Source organism: Rhinolophus ferrumequinum, chromosome 21 (assembly GCF_004115265.2).
Source record: "Rhinolophus ferrumequinum isolate MPI-CBG mRhiFer1 chromosome 21, mRhiFer1_v1.p, whole genome shotgun sequence".
Taxonomy (NCBI): Eukaryota; Metazoa; Chordata; class Mammalia; order Chiroptera; family Rhinolophidae; genus Rhinolophus; species Rhinolophus ferrumequinum.
In genome coordinates this window covers 5,494,919-5,501,103 of record NC_046304.1, presented here as the reverse complement: position 1 = coordinate 5,501,103, position 6,185 = coordinate 5,494,919, and the positions used below count along the sequence as shown (strand labels likewise).

The following is a 6,185-nucleotide window of genomic DNA, read 5'->3' as shown; positions in this document are numbered from 1 at the left end:
GGCTCTCAACTCTTCCCTTAACAAATACGGTGGTAAAATGGGGCCATTAGCTCTCCTTCCTCCCTATCCTTCCCAGTTTCTGCCACCTCGACTTTAAATTTTTACAAAATTAAGGTTGGTTCCATTTACATTCTATTCCAGAGATGGAATTGCGTTGTTTGTACTTTATCTACAGGTCAATTCTCAAAGAGAAAAGTTGATAAAACAGTGTTTACATTTATTGTAACTATGTAAATATTCACACTGGAACCAGATATTGTAATAATACTAATGATACTATCTTTTCTATACTGCTTTTTATTTTTCCTAGATTTCAAATTCTCTCTCACTTTTTCTTGTACCATTTCCTTTTCTTATATTTTCAATGTTTGCTGCCCTCTCTGCCAATCACATAATATATTGACTTTATTTACCCCTCAGATCTCCCCCCTGACGGCCTCTGTTCTTGTTCACCTTCTGAACGAACTGCTCGTTTCCTTATGCCTGGGATTTCTTGTCACAGCTCCCTTGGGTTGGTTCCACTGGTTTCTATTTCCCATGTCTTCCTTTTCTTGGCATTTTCCCTTTTTCCTATAGCGTAACCTCAAGTAAAATTCCTAAAGACATGGTTGGTGGGACATAAATATTCTGCATTCTTTTATGTTGGAACATGACTTTATTCACTCTTTACATTGGATCACTGATATGGCTTAGTTGAAAGTCACATTTCCTCAGAAATTTGAAGCTGTTTCATAATTATTTTCTAGCTTCTACTGGTGTTGATGAGCATTCAGATATATTAGTCTGATTCTCATTTTTGGCGGGGATACTGTTTTATTCTTTCAAAGTTTTGAATATTCTTTTTACCGTCAGTCTTCTAACATAATGAAGTTATGCTAGGTATGGTTTTAATAAAACTTTAGGACACTTTTCAATATGATTATTTTGCCAATCAGCTCTGGAAAATATACCTACATTATTTCTTTGATAATCTCTGTTTCTCTGTTCTCTTTTTCAAAATTTCATTAACCAGATGTCACGCCTTCATGGATGTCTTATCTCCTCTCTGATATTTTTATCTCTTAGTTTTTCAATTTCCCGGTTTAAAAAAATATTTCACTTTAAGTCCAAGTTTTTTCTTTTTTGTTTTTTTTTAGGAGTTTTGATTTTTGTCCTTATTTTTAAACAGTTATTTTTATATAATTTTTGTTAACGTTATACATCCATAAAGGTTAAAAAGTTAAGTAGAAAACTAGCTGTCTTTCACCCCTCAGTTTCCTTATTTCTCCTCCACCAGGACCTCTACTTTAGCTCTCTCTGTTTTTAAATGATATGCTTGTATTCCTTGTCTCCCTCCTCTTCCTTTTTCTTTCTCCTCCTTCTCTTCTTCCTCTTTATTCTCCTTCATAGTCTTTAAAGTTTTAAACATTGCTATTGACTTTCTACTTACTACTGAAAATACGGTTTTCAGCTGTCTTTTTTCTTCTACCTCCATCATCAGGCATACCCTTCCCAGCCCCATTTTCCCTGTAGTACTTATCCATGGTCACAAAATGCCACATAAACAACCACAAAATCTCAATGGCATAAAGCAAAACTATCGTTTATTTCTCTCTCACTTGGAAGGTTTAGATGATCTAGGTCAGGCAGCTCTGTGATGTAGACTAAGCTCCTTCATGAATCTGGGTATTGACTAGGATTGGCTAATCTTGACAGGATTCAGCTGGGGCAACAGGACAGTTACGCTCTCCTCCACGTGGCTCTCGTCGTCTCACAGGCTGCCCTTGGCATGTTCTCATGGAGATGGTAGAGGCACAAGAGAGAAAGCCCATTGGAAGCTTCTGCGAACATCCCGTTGACCAAAACAAGCCATGTGGTTAATCTCAGGATCAAGAGACAGGTGAGGTCATTTTGCCCACGGTGGGGTTACACGATAACTGCGAAGTGACAGGACAAAGGGCGTTGGTACAGGAAGAGATGCAGGACTGGAGTCGTCACTGCAAGCCCTCCTCTCTGTACATCCGTATATAAAACTGACGTCCTAATTTCGGTTAGGTCAATATCGTCTTTCTATAACATGTTGCTTTCTCTGGAATTAATAAATGTATTTCTTTATAGCTTTTATCTGTTTTTACTGATTTCAATTTCAAGCTTTGCTAATATTCTAATTTTACTCCTAAGATAGTGAATGCTACACCAAGGATTCTAGCATGTTCCTGAACAAATCTCTCCAGGAAGCATTTGATCTGTTGCAGTCAGAGTCTGGACTGGTTGACTTTCATACTGCAGTACTGAGGCACAGCTGTCCCTTGCGGTCTCCTCCTTTGTCAATTTAACCCCCTGCTTGCTGTATCCATGTCTTCCTGTTTATCAGCTCACCCCCTTGCATCAGTGGCACATATTTTCCAATAGCTTCCCGAGAAAGCATACCTGGGAGGTATATCTTTTGAGACCTTGAATCTATGAGATGGCTTTTTTCCCCCCTCACACTTAATGGATGGTTTGGACAGCTAGAAGTCTACGGTCTTTGTAAAACTTTGCAGGCCAGTATTTCCCAACAGATATTATTTTGTTCTGACGATGTTAATATGTGTCATTTATAAAAAGTATTTTAAGGGCAGGGCAGTTTGATAAACATTGCATTAAAAGAGTTCAACTGCTTCCTCTCTGAAGAACTTCCCAGAGTTTTTAACCTGCTAATGTAGATTGTGACTCCAAGAAAGAGGATATAATGTGCTGTGTTTTCCAAACCTTATTTCATCATTGGAAACTTTTCCCTTGTTGCGTCATAAGGGACTAGTGTTTTGCAGAACAAACGTTTGGAAATGGGATAAGAGAATTTCGAGCTTGAGTGCCCTAGTTTAGGACCTGTAAAGAGGCTAATTCTTCTTGCCCTACTGTCCCTCCCAGAAGCCAGGCTTTAAAATCCTCTGCTCACAGCTGGTAGTGATTTTCAGAATGGAGATGTGTGCAGGTAGGAGGGGAACAGCAAACGAAGAAAGTATGTGTCCAACAGAGAGACCAGAATGGAAGAATTTAGGATTTAAAAAATATGTGTATAGTGATATATCTTAAAATATTAGCTGTAATCCTTTCTGCAGTTTCTAGTATGGGAGTCATTCCTGAGTCAATTTTCCTCTTTATTTTGTGGTGGATGATGGACATATTTAAAAGTAAGTCTGTCAGACTCCCTTTGGGGGAAGTACTCTTCCTCATTCTCAGGCCACGTGGTCCTGGGGAGACTGGACTTGTCCTCTATTCAGAATGGTGACCAGTCCTGGCTGATGACAGTCAACTCTGGAATTTTGCAGGAACTTTTGAGAAAAGAGACTATTATTATTATTATTATTATTATTATTCATTATTTGGATTGCCAGCTGTTTGGATAATGCAAACTTAGGGCTGCTGTGGCCTTTTCTGCTACCTCTTCTGAAGATGCTGCCTGAAATGTAGGCAACACAAAGGAAAGCAGAGTCGAAAATAGAAATTCACAAATTCCTGGAGTCATCCTTCGAAACCCTGGATCAGTCTTACATGATTTATTAGTACCATCTTTGGACTTTTCAGTGATTGAGGAAATACATTTTTTTTTTTTTTTTAAGGCGGGCACAGCTCACAGTGGCCCATGCAGGGATTGAACCACCAACCTTGGTGTTAGTAGCACCACGCTCTAACCAACTGAGCTAACCGGCCACCCCAATACATCATTTTTAAGTTTCAGCTAGTTTAAGTTGGGTTTCTATCATTTCTAATGGAAAGAATCCAGACTAATAGAGTTCCTTTGCCTTCCTTCACATTATAGGCTATTAGGATTAAGTGGAAACACAAGTAGGAGTGCTTATTATATCGTTAGAACTCATCAATTATCAGTTTCCATTTGTACAGTTTTTTTCTGTTGTTTTCTCCCCCCCAGAACAGAGTGTTCTAGAACACAACAGTCTACTGAGACCAACTAAGGAGAAAGCAAGTAGTCAGAAATCCGGGTAACCTATATTCCAGGACAACCAGTGTTAAACACTGGGATGAAAACTTGATGCTGAGATGAAAAGTAGCTGAGTGAGTGTCAGGGTGTTGACCATGGGATGCTAGCTAGAAACATGGGGCCATACATCGGTTTTGGCCAGTTCTCTGAGATTTGTCTGCAGAAGAAAGCAGCGGCAGCTCTCTAGCAGAGGAAGGTAGGCCTTTACTTGGTGGTGCACACCGGAGGCCATCGGTGCTCGTGTGTCCCCTGACCTGCTCTTGGTGCACACACCTTTCTGTCTCCCCCGTGGGCCAATTCTAGGGTTTTAAGTGGAAGCTCCTTGGCTCTCTTTAACATGATAAGGAAGTCAAAAGGACTTTCACAGGTGTAGGCAGGGGCTGGTTGCTAGACATCCTGTTGTAGACACTGGTGTTTCTTTGCCTTGAATAATGGTTCCCCTTCTGGATTAATAAGCACCGTCCTGTTTTATTTATTGCTGAGAATTAATATTAGGAAAAAAATGGATTAGGTTGTGGATTAGAGTAGCCTAGTTACAGATCAGCGCAGCTGAGTGTCCTTTCCCTGCCTTCTCCAGCCCAACACACATGCACGCATGCAGATTTGCACATGCTCACACACATACACACATATACTCACACACTCACACACACACACATGCTCATACACACACCAGGACAGCAGTCTCCATGTTCCAGACGGGAGGTGTGTTTGCAAACAGTTTCGTGACACAACCTGCAATTCCTGCCTCACTGGAAAGGAGCCTAGGGCAGGGAGGTGAGTGGGTGGCTTATCAAGGTCTTTTCTGCAGTCTCCCACATTGTGTGAAATGATGAGCTTGGTGACTGGGGATAAACAAACTGGTAGAGTTTTGGCTTTGCCTCAGGAGAACAGCCCTCCTTTCCCTGGGGTGGTGTCTGCTGTGTCCACTTTTGGCCCGTTCCCTGTGGAGGGATTGTTTATACTGAGAAGTAAATATGGGAGATAAGCAGAAAGGAGGAAGGTGTATGTTTGTGCATGTGCAGGTGATGTTTGAGCTTTCCTGCAGCGCTGGAAGCATTTGCAGCCTCAGCATTTGGCCCTGGGAAAGCATCACAGGCTGGCAGGAGTCCTGCGAGCCCTCCTGGTCCCTTGGATGTCATGACACACCCACCCTCCCTCCCCACACTTTGTGAGGCTCTGTGTTCCAGCGTTCCACTGTGTCTTTGCAATCAGGCCTCACCTCGAAGGACTTCCTCCGAGAGACCTACCTTGGTCATTTAGTAAAGTGACCACCTCTTGAATTGACCCCCAACTGTATCATGCTGTTTTTTAAATTTTTTATTATTTTTATCCCTCATAGCACTTACCAGTATGTGAAATTATTTTATTTGCTTATTTACATGTTCGCTGTCTGTTTCCATTTACTAGAATATAAGCTCCCCGAGGTCAAGGATTCTGCCTTCTTCACCTCCTTGTCACCTCCTTGCGTAGTTGGTGGTACATCGTAGGCATCCAGTAAATGCAGTATTTGTTGATCGACTGACTGACCCCTGGCATAGATTGTCTGAGGATTGGGAAGAAGCAAGTTAATAAACTTAATTCTCCAATCTAAGGATCTGAAGTACAAGAGTAACAAACCTCCATTAACATCGTGTATGGAGTGCATTCTATTATGAATGTGATGGTTAGTTTTATGCGTCCACTTGGCAAGGCAATGGTCCACAGTAGTTTGGTCAAATACCAATCTGGATGATGCTGTGAAGGTAGTTTCTTAGACATGTGATTAACATTTAAATCGGTAGACTTTAAGCAAAACAGATTACCCTCTATAATGTGAATGGGCCTCATCCAGTTAGTTAAAAACCTTAAAAGCAAAGACTGATGTTTTCTGAAGAAGAAAGTAGTTTCAAGATGGCAACATCAATTCGACCCTGAATTTTCAGCCGGCCAGCCTGCCCTGCAGATTTCAGACTCTCCAGTCCTCACAATTGTAGGAGTCGATTCTTTAACATAAATCATTTTCTCCATATCAAATATTATATTTATAAGTATAAATATAAATGAATATATAAAGTAAAAGGATATATATGTGGTGTGTGTGTACATATATATATGTGCACACAGTAGGATATATCACCGATTGATTCTATTTCTCTGGAGAGCCCCAATTCAAGGAGTAGGTCATCATAATAACCAGCCCCGTTTCCTTTAAAGTTGTTCTGTGCCAGGCATTGTGCTAAAT

At 40.7% G+C, this 6,185-nt stretch overlaps 1 non-coding gene across 1 annotated transcript; it reads right to left on the bottom strand.

Annotated features, from left to right (window-relative positions):
- Positions 1 to 3,598: 3,598 nt before the first annotated feature.
- TRNAS-ACU (transfer RNA serine (anticodon ACU)) lies at positions 3,599 to 3,672 on the bottom strand. The gene has a single exon. It is a non-coding gene; the product is annotated as a tRNA-Ser (tRNA).
- Positions 3,673 to 6,185: the final 2,513 nt, after the last annotated feature.